The 25,341-nt window shown below is 43.5% G+C and overlaps 1 long non-coding RNA gene across 1 annotated transcript; it reads left to right on the top strand.

Annotated features, from left to right (window-relative positions):
* The first annotated feature begins 2,353 nt into the window (after positions 1-2,353).
* On the top strand, positions 2,354-15,116 carry LOC105734383 (uncharacterized). Its single transcript, XR_001111497.2, has 3 exons — positions 2,354-2,426; positions 3,223-3,302; positions 15,060-15,116. It is a non-coding gene; the product is annotated as an uncharacterized LOC105734383 (long non-coding RNA).
* Positions 15,117-25,341: the final 10,225 nt, after the last annotated feature.

Genomic DNA, 25,341 nt, shown 5'->3' on the forward strand with positions numbered 1-25,341 from the left:
ATGACTATAATCCCAGCCTTTGGGAAGCTGAAGCAGGAGGATTACTTGAGACCAGGAGTTTGAGACCAGTCTGGGAAACATAGGGAGTCCCTGTCTCTACAAAAAATTTTAAAAATTAGAGCAGCATGGTGGCACATGCCTGTGATCCCAGCTACTCAGGAAGCAGAGGTAGGAGGATGGCTTAGGCCATGATTGCACCACTGCACTCCAACCTGGCTGACTGGGTGAGACTTTGTCTCAAAAAAAAAAAAAAAAAAAAAAAAAAAGACTTGAAAGTCAAAATTACTCCTTGCTCCATGGGCTGAAGATGGATGCTGCTTTAGTAGGCATGAAAGCAGCATTAATCTTGTACATCCCCATTGGAGCTCTTGAGTGACCAGGTACATTGTAAATGAGTAGAAATCTTTTTTCTTTTTTTTCCTAAGCAGTAGGTCTCAACAGTGGGCTTAAAAATATTCAGTAAACCATGCTGTAAACAGATGTGCTGTCCTCCAGGCTTAATTTTTCCATTTATAGAGCACAGACAGAGTAGATTTAGCATCATTCTTAAGGGCCCTAGGATTTTCAGAATGATAAATGAGCATTTGCTCTGACTTTAAACTCATCAGCTGCATTCACCCCTAGCAAGAGTCAGCTTGTCCTTTGAAGCTTTGAAGACAGTCATTGACCTTTCTCTAGCTATGAAAGCCCCAGAGGCATCTTCTTCCAATAGTAGGCTATTTTGTCTACATGGAAAATCTATTGTTTAGTGTAAACTTTTTTTTTTATCAATGATCTGAGCTGGATCTGGATAACTCACTGCAGCTTCTCCATCAGCACTTGCTGCTTCACCTTGCACTTTTATATTATAGAGATGACTTATTTCCTTAAATTTCATGAAACAATCTCAAACTTTTCTTTTCTTTCTTTTTTTGAGACAGAGTTTCACCCTGTTGCCCAGGCTGGAGTACAATGGCGCCATCTCAGCTTACTGCAACTTCCGCCTCCCAGGTTCAAGCATTTCTCCCTGCCTCAGCCTCCTGAGTAGCGCCTGCCACCACACCCAACTAATTTTTGTATTTTAGTGGAGATGGGGTTTCACCATTTGGCCAGGCTGGTCTCGAACTCTTCACCTGAGGTGATCCACCCGCCTCGGCCTCCCAAACTGCTGGGATTATAGGCATGAGCCACCATGCCTGGCTGCTAGCTTCAAACTTTTCTTCGACAGCTTCCTCACCTGTCAGCCTTCATAGAATTGAAGAGAGTTATGGCCTTGCTCTGGATTAGGCTTTGGCTTAAGGAAATGTTGTGGCTGGTTTGATCTTCTATCCGGACCACTCAGACTTTCTCCATATCAGTAATAAGTCTGTTTCACTTTCTCGTCATTTGTCTTCAGTTGAATAGCACTTCTAATTTCTTCAGGAACTTTTCCTTTGCATCCACAACGTGGCAAAAGAAGCCTTGCTTTCTATGTATCTTGGCTTTTGATGTGCCTTCCTCACTAAGCTTAATCATTTTTAGCTTTTGATTTAAAGGGAGAGATATGTGACTCTTTCTTTCACTTGAACACTTTGAGGGTCATTGCAGGGTTATTAATTGACCTAATTTTAATATTGTTGTGTCTCAGGGAATAGGGAAACCCAAGGGGAGAGAAAGAGAGACAGGGGAATGGCTGGTCAGTAGGGAAGATTACTATAACAAGTAGAATAACTATAAAACATTTGAAATACTGTGAGAATTACCAATATGTGACACAAAGACACAAAGGGAGCACACACTGTTGGAAAAATGGCATTGATAGACTTGTTCAAGGCAAGGTTGCCACAAACCTTCAATTTGTAAAAAGTGCCTGTATACTCAATACAAGAAGCCAAAACCCTGTCTGCATCTACAGAGAATTACATACCTTCGCTTTATACATAGATACAAATTCAACAGCGGAAATGGAGCACCCGTGTATTTCAAGTGTGGCTGTCCTGTTTGGTTCATGTTGAGCATGGGAAGATGGACAGTCAATAGACTAGTACAGCAATGTGCAAGTGGTGGTCTGCAAATCCTAAACAGGTGGGTGAACAAATTCAGAATAATCTGTAAAATGTATTTTTGCTACAAGGTAGCATACAATCACTACAACGTTAGCAAGGAGGTAGTGCCACTGGCTGTAGAGCTGTATACAGCTTGCTGCCAATACATTAAATACTAAAAGAGTTATACCTAATACTAGAATATAGGTAGATGCATATAAATGTATGGCCAGGGAAATACGCTGGTGATACCCTGAGAAAACTGGAAGTACTTTGATAGTTACTGTGATACATTGCTTTGTAATTTTTACTCACTTATTTAGTCCTGTTTTGAATCTTTTAATCTCTTCCAGTGTACAACCGAATTTTCAGGAATTTGAAAATGTGTCATGAGCACACACAAGACACTGAATTTGAAAAAATGTGAGTAATCATATGGTATAGACTAAAACTATGTAAAACCAAGAGCAATAGCGTTAAGATTGATGACAAGGAGCGAGGGAAATGAAAACAGTGAGACTGTGGCCAGTGTTAGGCAGACATCGTGGCAGATCTACATTCTGCCGTGAGAACAGACATGGAGACAAAAGCCCAGACCTGGTAGGTTCCTTAACCTGTGATGTGAGTGAGGACTATGGGAAATCATTCATTCATTCATTCATCTTTAAACCCATTAAATAAGCATTACTGAGCCTTTATCATATGCCACATGTTGTGTCCTGGGAGATGAAGACACTGTAATAAGAAAAACTGTGTCTCTGTCCTCATTGGGCTGTTATCCTAGCTGGGAAGGCAGACACAAATCAAGTAAACTGAGAAAACGGGACGAGTAACAGTGTGTTATGAAGAAACCCAACAAGGGGCTGAGATATAGAATGGTGTGTTTGGGAGATCTTATAGATTGAACGTTTACGTCCTCCCAAAATTCACATATTGAAGCCTTAACTCCCAATGTGATGGTATTTGGAGATAAGGCCTTTGGAAGGTAATTAGGGGTCATGTGCACACATGCCTGCCAGCCTGGAAGAGGCCTCACCCAAAACTGACCATGCTGGCGCCCTGATCTCAGACTTCCAACCTCTAGAATGTTGTGTAAGCCACCCAGTCTACAGGATTTTATTATTGCAACTTGAGCAATGATACAGGAGGGAAGACTTGTAGTAGAAAAGGTGAACTGGGAAGACTTCTAAGACCTCCCAATTTTTACTTCCCTTCTCAGTTCTTAGCAGCCAGCCAAATGGCCTCTGGAGTTACACGGGGACTCCATTGAGAGAAGCTCTGTATGTGGCCCTGTACCAAGTAAGTTCTTTATATTTTTCAGATGGATTAAGAGTGGTATGGGATCACCAGTGCAGTTCAGAATAACTTAATAAAGAGAGCTCAAAGTCACTGAGAGGTGAAAAAAGAAAGTCTGTTACTTAAGAGAACCAGGAGTGGGTGGTGTCAAAGAGGTAAAAGGAGTATTGTAGTTGTTAGACCCACCATTAGAGAACGTTAATTGATGTTTTAGTAAAGAAGCAAATATGTTACTACATCACAATTACATGTTGATAACTTCCATTCCTATTCTCCTCTCTGTCTTTACATTTCTCTTTACCCAGTCACTAACATGCTGTATATTTTAGTGATTTTCTCTCTGTCCTATGAGACTATAAACTCCCTGAGGGCAGAGATTTTTGTCTGTTTTGTTCACAGCTGTATCTCAGAGCCTAGAACAGGCCTTAACCAGCACACAGTTGAGCAAATACTCAATAAACAGTTGTTGATCGACTGACTGATTTTTCAGTTGACTGACTGACTGACTCTTTTCTGAATAAAGTCATAAGTCCCTTGGTCATATAAATCCCCTCATGTCCCTTAAAACACCTAGCAGGTTTCTGGGCATGGTGGCTCATGCCTGTAATCCCAGCACTTTGGGAGGCCGAGGTGGGCGAATCATCTGAGGTCAGGAGTTCGAGACCAGCCTGGCCAACATGGAGAAACCTGTCTCTACTGAAAACACAAAATTAGCCGGGTGTGATGGTGCATGCCTGTAATCCCAGCTACTGGGGAGGCTGAGGCAGGAGAATCACTTGAACCCGGGATACGGAGGTTGTGGTGAGCGAAGATCATGCCATTGCTCCAGCCTGGGCAACAAAAATGAAACTCCATTTCAAAAAAAACAAGAAAACACCTAGCAGGTGTCAGCTGTGTTGCAGATGACCAAGTGGATGTTGGTGACTGAACTGTCTGTCCAGGGTTCTGGACCTGGCCTTTCAGGGCTCTTTGTTTCTCCTATTAACCCACGACACTTGCTGACTCTGAGAGAAATATAGTCTGGTTGGAAGACAAGCTGGTGTCCTGTAAAGAATGAGCACATAAAACAGTTCAGCAAGTGGCTTCTTTGATTTTCTTGTGAAAAAAACAAACAAAAAACAAACCAAACAGTTCAGAGAGGATACTGCTCCTAGGTGGCTATGCAGGCAGCACTGAAGAGTAAAGGCACTTCTGTGGCCACGATTATGCCAGATTTCTGCCTTTATGAAATGAAACAGCTATGAGTCTACCTTGCAAGGTGGTTGTCAAAATCAGGCATGGTAAATGCAAAGTATCCCTGGCAATGCTGATACATAGGATGTGCTCATTAAATAATGATGATTGAAGAATGAAGTTGGGCAGCTCTCATCCAGCACGGCCACAGCATTGCTGGTGATAAATATGTGACCCATTCTAAAGCCCACTTGGCAGCCTTATCTGATATAGATTCTGAGGTCACAGTCATTTCTTAAGGCCGCAAGACCATGCCAAGACTCACTCAGGTATTTCCTTCCTCGTCCAGCAGTGTCAATGACTTTAGACATTAAATATTGGAAGAATGCTTCTGTGTCATACTTTAAAACTGATTAGGACTGTGTCCAAAAATCACGTCAGAAGAATTCCCCAGTTCCCAGATAGGAGCCAATGCTGTGAGCTGTTCTAATATCACACATAAAACAAGAAGGGTACTGGCATCTTTTCTCGCAGAGTGAATTCTCCTCGTTAAATATGGAGGAAAAAATTGTGTGCAGCGAGGAAATCATTGATTAATCCCACAAAACCCACACTTTGACATTGGTTGCCTCTTCCTCTAAAAATTTTACTTTTCATTTTCTCCATTTTTCAAAAGTTCCCATCCAATTATTACTTCCTCTCAGCTCCTCCCTATTAATCACTTTCCTGTTCGCTGCCTTTTTTTTTCTTTCTCCTGTTTGCCTGGTGTACTTCATCATCTTTGGTGGATACTTTATTTTTTCACTTGCCCTCCCCACAGTTCTTCTGAGTGAGATCTGAAGTTCTTAAGCTCCTTTTCTCTCCTGTGTGGCTCTTCTGGGCTTTAAGATGCAGTGGCTACCACTCTGGCTCAGAAAGCTCCAGACCTCCCTGTTCCACAAGTCCATTTAGTTTAGAAGTTTTTTTTTTTTTTGAGACTGAGTCTCGCTCTGTCGCCCAGGCTGGAGTGCAGCGGCACGATCTCAGCTCACTGCAACCTGTGCCTCCCAGGTTCAAGCAATTCTCCTGCCTCAGGCTCCTGAGTAGCTGGGGTTACAGGTGCCCACCACCACCCGGCTAATCTTTGTATTTTTAGTAGAGAAGGCGTTTCACCATGTTGGCCAGGCTGGTCTGGAACTCCTGACCTCTGGTGATCTGCTTGCCTCAGCCTCCCAAAATGCTGGAATTACAGGTGTGAGCCACTGCACCCAGCCTAGAAGCTTTAGATCCTTCTATTTAATGGCCAAGAGCTCAGAGAGACTCTCAGACTAGGAAAAAGGCATGCTCAGTGAATCCTTGTTTCCTTACAGCCTGAAAGAGTTAACATGCAAACAGCACTTTATGAATACTAAGAATAGGCCAACACATTAGGGAAAATAGAGTACCTTGTATATTGCTGCCTCCTTCAGAACAGCATGAGGCCGAGAGAGCTCATAGGCCTTGGCAGGGGTGGCTACTGCACACAGGGGCCAGGAGAGCCCCCTGGCCTCAGAGCCACAGCTACATGCCCTCTCTGAGTTTTGTTAGGAAGGTCCTGCTCCCCCTGCTTTTTTTTTTGAGATTGCAGTGGTGCGATCTCAGCTCACTGCAACCTCTGCCTCCTAGGTTCAAGCAATTCTCCTGCCTCAGCCTCCTAAGTAGCTGGGATTAAAGGCACGTGCCACCACACCCAGCTAATTTTTTGTATTTTTAGTACAGACGGGGTTTCGCCATGTTGGCCAGGCTGGTCTCAAACTCCTGACCTCAAGTGATCCACCCGCCTCAGCCTCCCAAAGTGCTGGGATTACAGCCACTGAGTCCGGCCCCTGCTCCTCCTTCTGTTGTGGCCCCCATGAGTGCCCAACTCACCTCACCTATGCTCCAACTTCTTGGCCAACACACCACACCAGAGAGAGCTGGACGTTGGCTCACTCCTTTCCAGTTGCCAACCAGCCAAGAGAACACCTGCTTTTCATTCTCTTCAGGGAAGTGTGAATTTTTCCCTCGGGGCTATAACCTGCACCTTTACCATAACCCTCCTCCCTTTCCCCATCCCCTCCACCACCACGCATCTTGTAACCTAACTACAAGAAACCCTCAAAGTTTGCTCTTCATAGTCTCGGGTCACCCCTCAGCTATTACCCAGCCAGGGAGGGAGACTCCATGGTGGACGATTTATCTCTATGGTTTTGTTTTCCTTTGTCTACATTTGGTCAGCGTAAACACTTCTGAAAAATGGGCTGCAGCTGATGCCTTTTAGTTTGGTTCCCTTTAACGGGAATTTATAAAATGACTCTTACTATGCAGAACACATGTTCTAAGTATTCAGTTACTTGATAGATTGAAACTGTGCTGAGGGATATAGAACACATGTTTAAAAATATTCCTAAAATGCATAATTACTCTGTGGACCAATCAGATACATAATATACATTTTAATATACCATTTAAGTGTTGTTTACCAGGAGACAGGAACCTTTCTGGTCTCTTGGGTTAAACTACAGATTTTTAGAAACTGTCTAAACACATATTTACTTGATTCATTCTGATCTCTTGGGCAAAGAATCCTTTACATGCAAAACAAGACAATTAAATGCTCTGAGGTGGTGGCTATTCATGAAAAGACAAAGACTTTATCTTTCATGATCCAGGGATAAAAATCCCAAAGCTCAGCCAAGCCCTAGAGCCCTAAAAATAATCTACACTGGTAACTCCACATCACTGAAGCGCACCCACTCTGAACACCTGAATACTTTTTCATCATAACTGTCTTTGGTAAAAACGTTTAAATTGCATCATACTGGCTTCTTTAAAAGAGAACACTAAGGAGATATGACTGGATATTTCTACCTCTAGAACCCAGCAAGTTCAAGGAGAACTCATTATTTCCCTATGTGAAAATCCTGCTTCTCCTCCCCCATTCCCAATCTTAAGAAATAGTACCATATCCACCCAGTACTGATATAGGAAACCAAGCACCCTTCTTCATTCTGTCCTCCCTGTCTCTCATACCTTCATTCAATCAGAAGCTACTTGGGCATGTTATTTAGCTCCTCTGCGTCTCAGTTTCCTCATCTGCAAAATGAGGATTATAATAGCCCAGACTGGGCTGGGCGCAGTGGCTGTTGCCTGTAATCCTGAGCACTTTGGGAAGCTGAGGTAGGAGGAGGATCCCTTGGGCCCAGGAGTTTGAGACACGCCTGGCCAACATAGCAAGACCTCATCTTTATAATCTTTAAAATAACAATTTAAAAAATAGTACAGACCTCATAAGGTTGTCATTGTAAGTTTTCAATGTCCAGCTCCTAGGATGGTGCCTCGCACATCATAAGTGTCTTATATGGGTGTTCTTTCTCCTTCTCCCACCACATTAAACATCTCTAGAATCTGTTTCCTTCTCCCCATTACCACTGCTGATGCCCTAAATCAAGCTACTGTTGAATTCCTCTCACCTGTTCCTCAAACGGGTTTCCAAGCATTCACTGTCTCTGACCTCATCCAATCCCTCTCCAATCCATTCTTTGCAAGGAAGAGCCATCTCCCACATTCAAATCTGAGCATGTCATTTCTATACCTGAAAGCCTTCCATGGCTCTCCCAAAGTCCCGCTTCTAGAAATGGCTTTCGAGGCCCTGTGTGATGGGAAGGTTATGGTTAATGGAAATCTGACTTCTGCACTGCTTCCCACTCCAGCCCTGTGTTCCGAAAGGTTATGGTTAATGGAAGTCTGACTTCAGCATGCAGAATCACGCAGCCTGTCCCCCTTCCTGGTAATAAAGGAATCCTCTTGATGAGGTGGCTTCCAAAGAGCGAGGAAACTGTGTTGCCTCCCCTAAGTACTTCCTCAACCCAAAGCCTAAGATTACATAGTTAGTTTCCTTGTCCTCTTAATAAAACAGTACTCCTTGGGAGGGCCAATACTTCAAGCTTCTTTCCTACTTAGCTTTGGTGGATAACTGGCTTCTCATGAGAGATGATAGAAAAGTTTGATTTATGGCCCAAGACAGAGGGCATGGGCTAGAAAGGTGGACCACAGCACCTACTTGAAAGTGACAAAACACAACTACCTGGGAGAAACCTCAGTCTCGTTGTGATAGGAGGGAAGTGGACCTGTTTCCTCCGAGGAGAGCGAGGGGATCAGGAGTCTGAGGATCACGTTTCTCAAATTGGAGTGTGCATAAGACCCGCCTGGAGGGCTTGTTCCAACACATTGTGGGGTCCCACCCCAGAGATCCAGATTCAGTGGGTCTGGTGTGGAGTCAGAATCCACGCCTCTCACAAGCTCCCCAGTGATGCCAAGCTGCTGGTCCCAGGGTCCCACTTGGAGAACCACAGCTCAGGGGGACTGCCACAGGAAGCCTGCAGTCCTGGGCAGAGGGAGCAGGATCTTCCTGGCTTTCCCCATCTGGAAGTCCAGGGCTGGGAGGTGAAATATAATGCAGACATTGTTATTCACCACAATGCTTAGGGAGAGTTTGGTGTTTGTTTGGGAGGGATACTTCGATAAACCACTGGGATGGAGGGTGACCCCAACAGCTTGTTTCTGCTACCAAAAGTGGACACTAAATGGCTGCCTACAAGGACAGAGATTCGTTTTGGTCTGAGGGGAAGGGGGAAAGGAAGGCAAGTAAGGAGAACTCGTCAGATAACAAAAGGCAGTAGGCTTCAACATGGGCCCTTCCCCATGGCACTTCTGCCTTCAGAACACTTGACTAAGTTCACGAAACACTTAGGTGGGAGGCCTGTTTGTGGGTGAAGGTCTGAGCTCTTCCCAAGTGTGTGGAAACAGGCAGGAGCCATGGGACCCAGAGGTGGACAGAACTCTGAAAACATCAGCCCCAGCAACTCTTGGCAATTCTGCTCCAGACTTTGGGTTACTCAGATGTGGAAGTGAGTATTTAAGCCCAGCACACACAGGCTGCTGGGGGACAGGGAGCCACAGGGGGTCTGCTGGCCTATGGGAGGAGCCAAGGTCCAGGCAGGGCCTGCGGCCAGGAGGGGTGGCCCTTCCCTGCTCTGCAAGGCTCTGAGGGGTGAGCAGTTGAAGCAGGGAGGCCAGTACGCACTCCCCAGCCCCACCCTTACTGCAACCAAGGGCCTGGATGTGCTCCCCCTGTGCCCTGCCGCTCATGGCATCACCACAGAGAGAGAGGCTGCAGTGTGGGCAGAGCAGAGGGACATGGAGCACTGCGCAGCCTGGAGCAACGAGGGCCCAGGCTGGCAGGAAGTGTCCACAGGCTCACAAAGAACCACCTGAACCTGGGCTGCCTCCTGAGACTGTGCTGTGTCTTTGTGGCCGGTGTGTGGAAACTCCTTTGTTTTTCTTTGCACTTTCCTCCCTTGGGCTGCTGGGACCTGCGGAAACTCCTATTGCAACTAGGCCAAAGGGCGAAGACTGCAACCCGACTGACCAGGGAGACCAGCTTTGGGGAGGGTGTGGCGCACGAGCAGGGCTCTCCAGGAGCAGCTGCACCAAGGAGAGACGGGCAGCTGAGGCCTTTATCCTGGCACCTAAGAGCATTCATTTAGTCCTCCCCCAGGGACAGCCTTTAGCCTCTGAAGGTCGAGGGCCAGACCCCCAGCTTCAAATTCTTCGAAAAGAACGCTCTACCCCAGGAGCAACTGCCAGCATCTGTGTCTGACATTGATCAGGGGCCATTCACCCTCACATCCAAGTCCTTGTTCTTCCTGAGGGCGATTTGAGAGTCTGGGCTCAGGGTCCCACATTGTAGCCATTTGACCTACATGTGCACAAGAAAAGTTTTTGATGGGAGGAAAGCAAGGGGGCCAACGGGAGGAAGAGAGCCACCTAGGCGGTGAGCACCTGGGGAGTGGGGACAGGCTGGAAGGGGAATGCATCCCCTTGATGGCATCTGTTTCCATGGTGACAGCCTCAGAAGGGGAGCAGAGTTCTCACCAGGCCCTTGCTGCCTGCTCTAGGCCAAAGGAGAGACCCAAGACAAAAGCTTGCCAAAGGCCCCTGACCATCACAAAAACCTTGTATTTGCTACACCAGCAGAGGGGAGCAGCGCCCACTCAGCCCCAGGGGAGGGTTTAAAGCCACTGTTCATGACTATATTTTCAAGCAGAAATGCCAGGCATGGTCAAGTTATCTGAGCAGGGGCTACAGATGCTTGGCCAAACCCACTAAGGCTTTGGAGCACAAGTCTGGAGGCTGAGAGATTAGGCAAGGAGTTGGTACTAAGGCACGTACAACCTCTGGAATGGAATTGAAGGACCCTTCCCAGCACAAGCCAGCCAGGGCAGCTGGGGCCAAGTGTTCTACAGGACAGTCAGCAGTCCAGTAGCCAGGGAGAACATAGTGGTTTCCAGGGAGGTCTAAGAAGTGGTGATACAAGTGTTGAACTTATTTTGTGCAATAGCTGATGAGGTCCCAGTGGAAGGGCTGTATGACAAGGCCTTACAAGAAGGTCTATGGCAGAAACATAATCAATGGCAAAAGAAGCTGGCAAGAATTGAGGCTGGTCCTACCTGGATTGGTAGGACCAATCTGGGTTCAAATCCTAGCTCTGCAACTTACCAACTGTGTGACTTTGGGCAAGTCACCTAACCTCTCTGTGACTGTTTTGTCAGCTTTAAGAGGTGAATATAATAGCACCTCCCTAATGAGATGCTTAAGAGAGTGACATGAAATAAAAAATATTACAGAGCTTGGTATCTTGACTGGCACAACTGAGCACAAAATTTGTTATTATTATTGACAAGCAACAATGTCTATGATATATTATTAAGTGAATAACTAAAATACACATGTATGGCGTAACTCCATTTATGCAAACAGGTACCCCTGTATTTTCCTTTGTGTGTGTTTATAAACAGAATAATCAGGAAGGATCAAACTTAACAGTGGTTAACTCTGGGGAGTGGAATTGGGGAAGTGGGTAAAAGGGGATTTCTGTGTTCCGCTACCAAGCATCTAGACTGTTTGGAGTTTTGGTGAATGAGGGTGAGGATGGTAAGAGATATGGAGGTGGAAGGCACCCTTTCTGTCTCAAGGGACTGTGACATGCTCACAGAACCTTGCCGAGGCCTCAGTATGTACTTATTGGTCTGAGAACCTCATGTGTCCTTGAGTAACACTCACGGAGCTTTCTTTTTTTTTTTTTCATTTTTTATAAAGACGAGGTTTCACCACGTTGGTCAGGCTGGTCTTGAACTTCCGACCTCAGGTGATCTGCCCACTTTGGCCTCCAAAGTGCTTGGATTACAGGCGTGAGCCACCACGCCCGGCCACTCACGGAGCTTTCTCATTATAGATGATGGAGTTTACCAGGCACTGACTACCTGGCTGCCTACTTCATCTGCATAGTGGCCCTCCTTTCCCCATGGCAGGGCCATGTGTGCCAGCCAGGGCATATCCCTGCCCCCAGGCTCCATACCAATCTAGAACCCAACTAGGAGAACCTGAAGAGTGGGAGACTGTCTTTGGTACTCAGTTTTGAGTGAGGCTTACTGGAATGATGGGAGTTTCCTGATGTTGATTGCTGGTACTGCAGAAGCCATTCTTTCCTTCTTCCTCTTGGTAGTTGAGTACCCACAGTAGGCTAAATAATGATCCCCCAGAATATCAGGTCCAAATCCCTGGAACCTGTCATGTTATTTGGAGAAAAGATTTTTGCAGATGTGGTTAAGAATCTCAAAATGGGGAGGTTATCCTGGATAGTTAGATGGGCCCTAAAAATGCAATCACATATGTCCTTATAAGACAAAAGTGGAGGGGCATTACACAGACAGAAGAGGAGAAGGCAGTGTGACCACAGAGGCAAGGATTGGAGTGATGTGGCCACAAACTAAAGAACGCCAGCAGCAACCAGAAGTTGAAAGAGACAAGGAAGAGATTCTCCCCTGGAGCTTCTGGAAGGACTACAACCCTCATTGGGTTTTTGGCCCAGTACTGACACTAATTTTGGACTTCTGTCCTCCAGACCTCCAGAACTGTCAGAGGATAAATTTTTGTTCTTTTAAGTCACCAAGTTTTTAGTAATTTATTTAGCAGCCACAGGAAACTCATACGACCCTCCTCCTTGGATTTTAGTTGGACACATGACCATATAGGTAGAGACTACATTTCCCAGCTTCCCTTATAACTGAGAGTAGCCCTGTGACTAAGTTTGGCCAATGAATAGAAGTGATATAACTTCTGCTTCCTGAGTTTCAACATTGTGTCTTTGTAAGTTGAGACTGCTATAATAACATACTGCACCATAATAAACTGGGTGGCTTGTAAACAACATATATTTTAAATTTATTTTTTTCCAAATTCTGCTTTAGATTCAAGGGGTACCTGTGCGGGTTTGTTACATGGATAAATTGCATGATGCTGAGATGTGGGGTAGAGTCTGTGACCCAAGTGGTGAGCATAGAACCCAACAGGTAGTTTTTTAGTCTAAGCCCCTTCCTCCTCTAGGAGTTTGCACTGTCCGTTGTTCCCATCTTTATTCGATATGTACTCAGTGTGCAGCTTCTTCTTATAAGAGAGAACATGTGGTATTTGGTTTTCTGTTCCTGGGTTAATATGCTTAAAATAATGGCCTCCAGCTGCATCCATGTTACTGCACAGGACATGATTTTGTTCTTTTTTTTTTTTTCTTTTTTGAGATGGAGTCTCGCTCTGTCTCCAGGCTGGAGTGCAGTGGCATGATCTCAGCTCACTGCAATCTCGGCCTCCCTGGTTCAAGTGATTCCCTTGCCTCAGCCTCTCGAGTAGCTGGGACTACAGGTGCACACCACCATGCCTGGCTAACTTTTTGTATTTTAGTAGAGACGGGGTTTCACCTTTTGGCCAGGATGGTCTTAATCTCCTGACCTCGTCATCTGCCTGCCTTGGCCTCCAAAAGTGCTGGGATTACAGGCATGAGCCACAACACCTAGGGATTTTGTTTTTTTTCATGGCAGGGTAGTATTCCATGGTGTATATGTACCACAGTTTTTTGATCCAGTCCATCATTGATGGGTACCTAGATTGGTTCCATGTCTTTGCTATTGTGAATAGTGCTACAGTGAACATGCAAGTGCATGTGTCTTTTTGGTAGAACAATTTGTTTTCCTTTGAGTTTATACTCAGTAATAGGATTGCTAAGTTGAGTGGTAGCTTAAACAACAGAAATTTATTTCTTGTGGTTCTAGAAGCTGGGAAGTCCAAGATTCTGTGTCTCATTTGTCCTCACATGGTGGAAGGCGCAAAGGGTTTCTCTCTGGCCTCTTTTATAAGGGTACGAATTCCAAGCATGAGGGTTCCACTCTGTGACCTAATCACCTCTCAAAGGCCCCACTTCTTAATACTATCATCTTAGGGATTAAGATTTCAACGTAAGAATAGGCTCTGGGTGGAAGACATTCAGTCCATAGCATAAAGTTTCTTGCCCTCCATATTCTCTTTCCCACACACTGGATCTGGTAGCCAGCTGTGACCAAGAAGAGGACAACTGGAGCAACAATCTTGGATACAAGGATGGAAACTGTAAGGCAGGGAGGAGCTCCAGGGTCCCTGAAGAACTTCATGGAGCTGAGGATGTCCATCCTGTTTTGCAGTGTTGCATGAGAGAGGAATAACATTCTGTACTAGTTGGCTGGTCGTGGTGGCTCATGCCTGTAATCCCAGCACTTTGGGAGACTGGGGTGGGCGGATCACCTGAAGTCAGGAGTTCAAGACCAGCCTGGCCAACATGGAGAAACCCCCATCTCTACTAAAAAATACAAAAATTAACAGGTGTGGTAGTGCTTGCCTATAATCCCATCTACTGGAGAAGCTGAGGCAGGAGAATCACTTGAACCCTGGAGGCAGAAGTTGCAGTGAGCCGAGATTATGCCACTGCACTCCAGCCCGGGTGACAGAGTGAGACTTCGTCTCAAAAAAAAAAATTCTATATTAGTTAAGCCGTGTCATATCAGATCTCTTTGTCACAGCAGCTAGTTTATACTCTAGCTAAAACACTGTGCTTCTGTCTTGTTCTGATAATCTAGGTCTCCACCCACCCAAAAATCCTCCCTACAGCTTGTGCCCAGGTCCTGGGATCCTGCTGACCTACAAATATCTTCCTGGATTTCTGAATATCACCACCTCCAGGATTATTGAGCGCCATGCTCTGTCTGTTCGGACACTTCTACTGCTCTGTGTGAAACTGGCTCATGCTGACTGCTGGCACTACCAGAGTTTGCTGTCACCACACTTTTCAGATTGTCAAGCTCTAGCTTCGCTGTCCCTTCAGCTGGCTTTGTCTCCCTGGAGTCTCCCCACTCCAGATAGAAAGTTGGCTTTGAGGCCGTAACTCTTTCTTGTCTATCCTGTCCTGCAGCAATTAACTAGGCCCCGCCTGGCTATGTTCTGAGTTATATAGGGAAAGGGTTGCCTGGCTCCTCACAGGAAGCATACTATGGAAGTACAAATCCGCCCCCCCCAGTACCTTCCTTGGCTTACCCTGAAGCTGAGGAGAGTTTCTGCTTGCAGTGTCAAACCAGCCAGTGACTATATAGTGCTTCTGCAATAGACATACATTTCATTGTTTGCTAACTTACACTTATGTTTGTTTTCCTTCCTGCAACTTAACAGCTGACATCAGATACTGATGTTTGCCCGAGGATGTATACTGCTTCAGGAACACAAATTTCACATTTGGAATGTGCACATGTCTAACTTCAGGTTAAGAATCAACTGTGCTCATAGTAAGAAATGCTTTTGATTAACATTGGGGTGTGGAACAAAACTCATCTGGTATCCTAGATTAGGCAGCTACTATTTATTTATGCAAAACAATAAACTCATTAGAGCCCCTATTCCTGGTAATTGTCTCAGAAATTGCGTTCCCTGGCCTCACAGTTCATTTTGTACAAAGCAAGAAGGTATTTGGGTTAATAATCTTGAGTTTTAATGACTCAATCAATATTTTGGTTGCTGCAGGCTGCTTTACTACTGTAAATTTTGCGTACAGTGCTTGTGGGGTATATAAATATTAGCTAGTCATTGAAGCATTAATGAAATAATTTCATCTGTTCTTTAATTTAGAAAATTCGGTTTGCAATGAACTGGTACGAGGTGTTTATTTTAGCTGCTCTGATAGACTGGGAAACCAAATTGCTGCTGCACTGTATGGTTTATTACTTTGTCACATTGCAGATCCATACTGCAAGTATCTCTTTTGTGTTAATCGCCTTCAAATAGATCTTGAATAACCTAGTCACTTGTCTCACATGGTTTTGTCCTGATTTTAAATTTACAACCATGCTTCTCTGTCTGTTTTAAGATTTGCAGTATTGTGTGTGTGCATGCATGTGTGTGTTAAATTTACACATATACTAGGAATCACAACCAGGAATGATTACAGATCTCTTCCTTTTAGTATGTGATGACTTTGAAAAAGAAAAACCTATATATTCAGAGTTCAAATACCAAAATGGCCATGCGAAGCTTTCTTTCAACTGGTTGTTTTGTCTAAATCAAAGTTTCCAAAAACGTGTTCCTCGACACACATATTCCTGGGATGCTAAAAGGATTCTACTTTGTTTCTGTTTGGAAATTCAAATGAAAACAAAAAAGAGGATACAATCCAGTTAGTCTCTTCACTAGCCACAGGGAATCTTGAGAATGAAGAATTATATATACTCAGTCCTTTATTATTCAAGTTGAATTGTTAGAAGGGACTGTCTTGGTCCATTCTGTGCTGCATGAACAGAATACCACATACTGGGTAATTTATAATGAACAGAAATTCATTGGCTTACAGTTCTGGAGGCTGGGAAGTCCAAGATTGAAGGGCCAGTGTCTTACAAGGACCTTCTTGCTATGTCATGCCATGGCAGAAGGGCAAAGGAGGGTGGGGGGCTCATCCTTGTATAAGAAATCCATCCTGAGATAACAAAACTAATCCATTCATGAAGGCAATGCCTCCATGACCCAGTCATCTTCCATTGGGCCCCACTTCCCAACACCACTGCATTGGGGATCAAGATTTAAACACTCAAGAACTTTGGGGGACATATTCAAATGATAGCAGAGCTTTAGCTCTTTAGCAGTGACCTAGAAAATAACTACCAATGATTGCAAGTTTTTCTAATATGTGATTGGTTGATGCCAGCACTTGGTTGTAAAATTGAATGAACAGAATAAGCAAATAGTTTCAAAGGTTTTTACTGAGAAAAAAAAAGGGCTGATTTTTAAATCAGGGATATTGACTACAAACTGAGTATTAAATTATGTTAAGGAGCTATTTTAATCTTGATAGATGTGATAGTGACACTTTATGTAAGAAAATGTCGGCCAGGCCTGGTGGCTCACCCCAGTAATCCCAGCACTTTGGGAGACTGAGGTGGGTGGATCATCAGGTCAGGAGATCAAGACTATCCCGGCTAACATGGTGAAACCCAATCTCTAATAAAAGTACAAAAAATTAGCCTGGCTTGGTGGCATGCGCCTGTAGTCCCAGCTACTCGGGAGTCTGAGGCAGGAGAATCGCTTGAACCTGGGAGGCTTGTAGTGAACTGAGATTTCACCATTGCACTCCAGCCTGGGTGACAGAGCGAGACTCTGTCTCAAAAAAAAAAAAAAAAAGAGAGAAAAGAAAAAAGAAAATTTCCTCTTCATTAGATGCATACTATACAATAACATGCTATCTGAAATTTCATTTAAGATACTCCAGGAAAAAAAGTGATCATAGATAAAACAAATAGGTTAGTGATGGCTGCTGAAGCTGGGTGATGAGTCCATAATGCTCTTATATTCTCCAGTTTTATTTATATTCCATTTTCATAATACAAAGTAGAAAAAAATTTCTGTGGTCAAATAAGCTTTGAGAAACCCTGATTTTGATAAAAGTAAATTAGGCATGTTTCTTTACCATATGCCTTTTTTAGGTATATGTCACTGTGTGTGTAAATCTTTTAATTTTTTCTTTGATTAAAAGAAAAAAAATTTTTAAAGACTGACATTCTACCAAATATGCTAACAAACTTTAGGAATAACCGCATGCTACCTGACAACTAGTTTGGATTGAATTGCCTGCGCTGACCACTACCGGACTGCATGATCAAAACAGATGACTTGTACTTTCTTTTCCCGTCTCTCTATTTCAGTCATAGGCAGCAGATCCCTGTGGGTGAGCTTCAACTTCAGGGAGGCCAGCCACTTACTAGCGCTCTAATCTGGGCAAATCATTAAACCTCTCTGCCCCTCAGTCCCTTCATCTGTAAAAAGGGATAGCAATACTACCTATTTCACAGAATTACCATATAGAATAAATGAGATAACACCTGCAAAGCATTTCACATCCTTCCTGGAACATGGTAAGTCCTCAATAAATCTGAGTTGTTATTATAATGCATTTTTTTTTGAGATGGAGTTTCGCTCTTGTTACCCAGGCTGGAGTGCAATGGCGCGATCTCGGCTCACCGCAACCTCCGCCTCCTGGGTTCAGGCAATTCTCCTGCCTCAGCCTCCTGAGTAGCTGGGATTACAGGCACGTGCCACCATGCCCAGCTAATTTTTTTGTATTTTTAGTAGAGACAGGGTTTCACCATGTTGACCAGGATGGTCTCGATCTCTTGACCTCGTGATCCACCTGCCTCGGCCTCCCAAAGTGCTGGGATTACAGGCGTGAGCCACCGCGCCCGGCCCTTATAATTCATTCTTTAAAGGCCAGCTTACATAGTATGTGTAATGGAACCTTCTTCTTTTTTTTTTTTTTTTGAGAAGGAGTTTCACTCTTGCTGCCCAGGCTGGAGTGCAATGGTTCGATCCCGGCTCACTGCAACCTCCACCTCCTGGGTTCAGGCTATTCTACTGTCTCAGCCTCCTGAGTAGCTGGGATTACAGGTGCCCGCCACTACACCTGGCTAATTTTTGGTATTTTTAGTAGAGATGGGTTTCACCATGTTGGCCAAGCTGGTCTCAAAGCCCTGACCTCAGATGATCCGCCCGCCTCAGCCTCCCCAAGTGCTGGGATGACAGGTGTGAGCCACCGCACCTGGCCAGTATGTGTAATGGAACCTTCTGAGTTTCCTCCACTCAGGATTAATTCCTTTATCTTCTGCATTCTGGCAGTTCTGTACCTCTATATGTATGAGGTACAGAACATTTACAATTTAATTGTAAATGTCTCAAGGATAGCGACCATGTCTTATTCATCTCAGTATTACTCCAGCATTCTAATACAGGCTATCAAGCCCCAGTGGATAAAAAAAAGAGGGGTGGGGGTGTCATCTTGGCAGATTCAGCTTCTTTTAATCCTTGAAAGACCCATGTAATACCACTTACCTACCAATGCACAACCACATCTAGTTGCAAGAGAGGCTAAGAAATGTAGCCTTTATTTCCATACATTGAGGCAACACCCTATCTATCTATCTATTTATAATGAAGCCAAAGGATCAAGACGTTCTGTAGGCTGGGCACGGTGGCTCACGCCTGTAATCCCAGCACTTTGGGAGACCGAGGTGGATGGATGACCTGAGGTCAGGAGTTCGAGACCAGCCTGGCCAACATGGTGAAACCCTGTCTCTAGTAAAAATACAAAAATTAGCTGGGCATGGTATGCACATCTATGATCCTAGCTACTTGGGAGGCTGAGGCAGGAGAATCGCTTGAACTCAAGACATAGAGGTGGCAGTGAGCTGAGATCGACATCGTGCCACTGTACTCCAGCCTGGAGACAGAACAAGACTCCATCTCAAAAAACAAGAAAGAAAAAACACTAGTTCTATAAAGAGTACATTGCCTGCTCTCTAGTGACTCTTTCTGCCTTTAATATAGTGATTTCAGGATAAGAAAACAACAGCTTCTTGATATTATAAATATCATTGAGCTTTTGTCATACTAGGAAACATCTTTTGTATTGACACACTCAAACACTGTTCAGAAAACAAGCCTTCAAATCCAGAAAAGAAATAACATAAGTGCCTCTGTAGCAGTAACGTCCCCACAGAGGCACAGCAAGCTCACACACTGAGCATTTTGACAGGAAAATACGCAGATATTTACTTTGGCAACAGCTAGATTTCACAGTTATTACTTCCCAGGTCTAAGCTATATAGTTATACGTCTTCCAAAAGAATATGCAGGCAGCAATATGAAACCCTGGCTTTAATCAAATTATACCTGTTTCTTTAGTGTGAGCAAAGCTCTCTGCCAATACATAAGCATCTTTTCATTTGGTTTGCCTGATGTGGTATACAAGTGAGAAATCGGGTTAATCCAGTAGTGAGGACATACCAGTAACAGAGACCTGATCTCAATAAGCTTTTGGCAGACAAAGTTTTACAGCGTATCTGTTCCTTTCTAGTTGAGGTAGAAAGGAGCTGATACTATCAAGAGTGCAGAGCTCTTCAGTTCTCATCGGAATGGCTAGCTGATTCATGCTGCATAATAAAAAACCTGCAGATGACCTAAACCATCATACTGACTATCAGATTGTGCTTTTTTCTTTGATCATATTTTACCCAGTTGGCTAACAAGTATACACATTGACTACATGTCTATTTTTCCTTTGTCTCACTTCCCTTATCACTTAGGACATTTCTTCTTGATATTAATCAACAAATATTAAGAGAAACAGCATTTAATTAACATTAATTGAAGCATTTGCTGTGCAAAGAAAGACAAACTGTATAAAGGCATTGCCCTCACTGAATTTAGTTTATAATTCAATTGATTTTGTTTGGAGTTTTTATTCATTTTTTAACCCAAATTGTGGCATATTATATAATGACTGTGTACCTTGCTTATTTTTCACCTAATGTATCTTGGCAAGGGTTTTATATTATAGAAATATGGAATACATGGGACTATGGGATAGTCCTATGCTAAGACTATAAAATATTCCATATATGAGTATGGAAAATTCCATTTATAGAAATATGGAATTCAAAAGAATAAATAGAGCTGCCTTAGTCTTTTTAAACAGCTAAATATTTCATTGTATGAAAATAACATAATTTACTTAAGTTCTTAAATAATGCACATTAAATCTTTTGCTATTACAAATATGCTGCAATAAATAACTTTGTACATTCACTACTTCCCACCTGGGCAAATATATCTACAGAATAAGTACCTAAAAGTTGAACTGCCGGGTTGAATTGCAGAGAGCATATGCCCCTGTGATTTGGTACTTGCTGCAATCAAATAGGTATTGCCACTCCATACACACTCATAAATTTACTTTTATATATTTGGAACTTTACTGTTGAGTGTTCTCATCAAGAGAGGCAATTATCAAATTTTGTGAATTTTGTCAATCAGAAAGATAAAAAATGCCACTTCCTACTTTTAATTTGCATTTCTTTTATTATGAATGAATGAAGCTGAGCACTTTTCATATGTTTAAGCAGGTATTTAAGTATTTCTGGATTCTCCATTCTGTTTAATTGATCTGTTATCTGTCTTTTTCAAAATTGAGAAGAATGATTCTTAATTTAAAAAGGAGAAAGTAAAACTGAGTTCTACCACTCACTAGCTAACTGATCTTGAATGAATCTCTTAGTCTCCTTGATCTTAGCTTCTCCGCCTGTAAGACAATAAGGTTGAACCCCATGGGTTCATTAACTCAGATATGTTTGTTGAGTGTTAAACTCCTTTGCTGGGTGCCTGGGATGCCAGGGAGAGCAAAAGCAGATGCTGTCCCTGCTCACGTGGAGTTTACAGTCAGTGTGGGAAGGTATGGCACTATTCAAATAATGACAGAGCACTGACAGTCCCGAACTTAGGAGATTTGGGGAGGCAAAAGCAGAGAGAGGGCTGGAAAGGTTCCCAAAGGAAGTGAAGGAAGTCATGTGGAAATTGAGATCTGGTGGGAAAAGAGTTAGCCAGGTGAAGCAAGGGGTAGTGGAGAGGAAGGCACGTGCGGACTTGGCAGGAAAAAAGAACTCTATTGTAGTTGGAAGTAGGCAGGAAAGTGGTAAGAGATGAGAGAAATTAACGAAGTACACAGGAATCGTTTTGTGTAGCGCCTTGGATAGATAATATGATCTTTACCCTAAGCATTTGTCTTGCCTGGGACCTCTAAGAAGTAAAGTCTTAGTTAAAGACCAGAGTGGTGATGACACTTTCTTGGAAGGCAAAAGCCAGGACAGTGAGGGTGAGGAAAAGGGAGGTAAAGTGAGGAAAGATGTGGAGCAAGGCAGTGCTGTGTTATCACTCTGGTTGCGGCACCACAGTGAGCTGCAGCTGCAAGGAAACACAGAGGGTTGGTTACCAGGTGTGTTCGTTCAGCATGCAGGACTTCTCCAGAAAGTTTATGAGGAAAATCACATCTCAGAGCAATTCTTGCAGGCAGAAAGGAAGGAATAAGTTAGCAGCCTGGTATTCTCCCATCTTGCATTGCCCATTGTTCATGTTTAATTCTACAAAAGCTAACTCCCGTGTCCTTCGAGGGCACATCACCCAGCCCCTCACTGGTCGTGCCTGCAGTGTGGCTTTCATCCAAACCTAGAAGTGGAAGTGCAGGTGGAAGACCAGGCAAGAGAGAAAAAGGCACAGTCAAGGGAATCTGAGAAGGCACACAGGGTTTGTGTTCAACATACCATTAAAGAACTCCATACAGGCCGGGTGTGGTGGCTCATGCTTGTAATCCCAGCACTTTGGGAGGCCCAGGTGGGCAGATCATGAGGTCAGGAGATCGAGACCATCCTGGCCAACATGGTGAAACTCCATCTCTACTAAAATACAAAAATTAGCTGGGTGTGGTGGCGCGTGCCTGTAGTCCCAGCTACTCGGGAGGCTGAGGCACAAGAATCATTTGAACCCAGGACGTGAAGGTCGCAGTGAGCTGAGATTGCACCACTGCACTCCAGCTTGGTGACAGAGCAAGACTCTCTAAAAAAAAAAAAAAACAAAAGGAACTCCATGAAAGAGAGTGACATGGTTTGGCAACACTGTGGGGGACCACTTAGAGAGGGTTGAGAATGGATGTAGGGAGTCCCATGGGGGAGTATTGCCATAGTCCAGAAGAGAGAAGACAGTGTCTGGGGCTGGGGTTCGATGTGGAGATGGAGAAAGTGAATGGACATCAGAAAGTTTAGGAGGTAAAATTGCCAGAATTGAGGGATAGGTTGAATTTGAGAAATAGAGAAAGGCATCAAGGATGTCTGGGTTTCTAACCTGAGCAGCCCAGCGGATGGTGGTGTCAGGCCAGGCACAGTGGCTCACACCTATAATCCCAGCAGTTTGCGAAGTGGAGGCAGGGGGATCACCTGAGATCAGGAGTTTGAGACCAGCCTGACCAACATGGAGAAATCTCATCTCTATTAAAAATACAAAATTTAGCTAAATGTGGTGGCTCATGCCTGTAATCCCAGCTCCTCGGGGAAGCTGAGGCAGGCAAATCGCTTGAACCTGGGAGGCGGAGGTTGTGGTGAGCAAAGATCGCGCCATTGCACTCTGACCTGGGCAACAAGAGTGAAACCCCATCTCAAAAAAAAAAAAAAAAATCTGAGGTAGAGAGTCAAGTCTGGGAGGAAAGATCTTGGGATTTGAACTTGTGCCTATGAAAAGCCCAACTGGAGAGAGATCCAAGATGGCTGATCACTAGCAGCTTGGGCTCCTAGCTCCCAGTGAAAGCGCAGAGAACGAGAGGACGCCACACTTTCAGACGAATATTTGTTGCTCACAGACCAGGAGATTCCCAGCAGAGGAGCCCCACGTGTCGCCAGGGTGACTTTTGTGGCCGGCGCGGCGGTTTTGCTGGTGCCTTAGTGCGCCAGTTTTTGGTGCAGAGTCCAGAGACTCCCGGGCAGAAAAGCACCATCAATCTTAACACCGCTATTTTGGCCGGCGCAGTGAATTGCTCAGATTTCAGCGCTGGGAATCAACAAGTTGGACGTCTGCTCAGAGACCTAGTTAGAAAGTCGGTAATTACAAAGACAACACATGGATAAATATATAATGAAGGGAAGAAATCAGCGTAAAAAGGCAGAGAATACTCAAAATCAGAATGCCTCTCCCTCTACAGTGGATCGCAATTCCTCATCAGTAACGGAACAAGGCTTAATAGATTACGAGTGTGTTCCAATAACAGAAGCAGGTTTCAAAACGTGGGTGATAAGAAACTTCTGTGAATTAAAAGAACTTGTTCTAACCCAATGCAAAGAAACTAAGAACCTTGAAAAAAGGTTTGATGAAATGTTAACGAGAATGGACAATTTAGAGAGGAATATAAGTGAATTGATGGAGCTGAAAAACACAACACGAGAACTTCGCAAAGCATGCACAAGTTTAAACAGTCAAATTGATCAAGTAGAAGAAAGGATATCAGAAGTTGAGAACCAGCTCAGTGAAATGAAACGAGAAGACAAGATTGGAGAAAAAAGGATGAAAAGGAATGAGCAAAGTCTCCAGGAAATATGGGACTGTGTGAAAAGACCTAATTTACGTTTGATAGGTGTACCTGAATGTGATGAAGAGAATGAATCCAAGTTGGAAAATACTCTTCAGGATATCATTCAGGAAAACTTTCCCAACCTAGCAAGGCAGGGTAATATTCAACTCCAGGTAATACAGAGAACACCACAAAGATATTCTTCAAGAAGACCAACCCCAAGGCACATAATTTCCAGATTTATTAGGGTTGAAATGAAGGAGAAAATACTAAGGGCAGCCAGAGAGAAAGGTCAGGTTACCCATAAAGGGAAATCTATCAGACTTACAGCAGATCTCTCAGCAGAAACCCTACAAGCCAGAAAAGAGTGGGGACCAATATTTAACATCCTTAAAGAAAAGAACTTTCAACCCAGAATTTCCTATCCAGCCAAACTAAGCTTTATAATCGAAGGAAAAATTAAACCTTTTGCAAACAAACAAGTACTTAGAGACTTCACCACCACCAGGCCTGCTTTACAAGAGCTTCTGAAAGAAGCACTATACATATAAAGGAACAACCAATATCAGCCTTTCCAAAAATGTATCAAAAAGAAAAGAACATCAACACAATGAAAAATTTACATCAACTAATGGGCAAAACAGCCAGCTAGCATCAAATGCCAGTATTAAACTTATATATATTCTAATCGGATAAAAAGCCAAAACCCATCGGTATGCTGCATCCAGACCCATCTCACATGCAACGATACACAAAGACTCAAAACAAAGAGAAGGAGGAAGATTTATCAACCAATCAGAGAGTAAAAATAAACAAATAAACAAAAAGCAGGAGATGCAATTCTTGCCTCTGACAAAGTAGACTTTAAAGCAACAAAGAGCAAAAGAGGCAAAGAAGGACATTACATAATGGCAAAAGGATCAATGTAACAAGAAGAGCTAACGATTTTATAGATCAACGAGACAGAAAATTAACAAGGACATCCAGGACTAGAACTCAGATCCGGAACAAGTAAACTTAATAAACATTTATAGAACTCTCCACTTCAAATACATAAAACATACATTACCACCTCACACCTATTCCATAAGTGACTACATAATTGGAAGTAAATTACTCCTCAGTAATCGCATAGCATTTCATAGGTTTAAATGAAATATTGGTTGACTGCTCGTTTGTTATTTTCTTCCCTTATTCCTTCCTGTTTACATCAAGTATAATTATTGGTATAAAAGAGGTTTTCAATACCCATTACTAAACTGCATTCTAGCCTGGGCAAGAAAGCAATACTCCCATTCTCTCTCTCTCTTTCTCTTCCTTTTTCTTCTTCTTCTTTATTCTTTTTCTTTCTTTCTTTCTTAAAAAAAAATGTGTGTATGCATATGAACGTGCACAAACATGTACAAAAATCTTGGATGCTTGGATGTAATGAATCACTCATGATTGCTGCAACATTGTTTTTCATTTTTAGACCCTTTGACTTTGAAATAAATTTCAAACTTTAAAAAAAGTTGCAAGAATAACATAAGG

Source organism: Aotus nancymaae, unplaced genomic scaffold (genome assembly GCF_030222135.1).
Source record: "Aotus nancymaae isolate 86718 unplaced genomic scaffold, 86718_ANA_hifiasm-v0.15.2.pri h1tg000057l, whole genome shotgun sequence".
NCBI classification, from domain to species: domain Eukaryota; kingdom Metazoa; phylum Chordata; class Mammalia; order Primates; family Aotidae; genus Aotus; species Aotus nancymaae.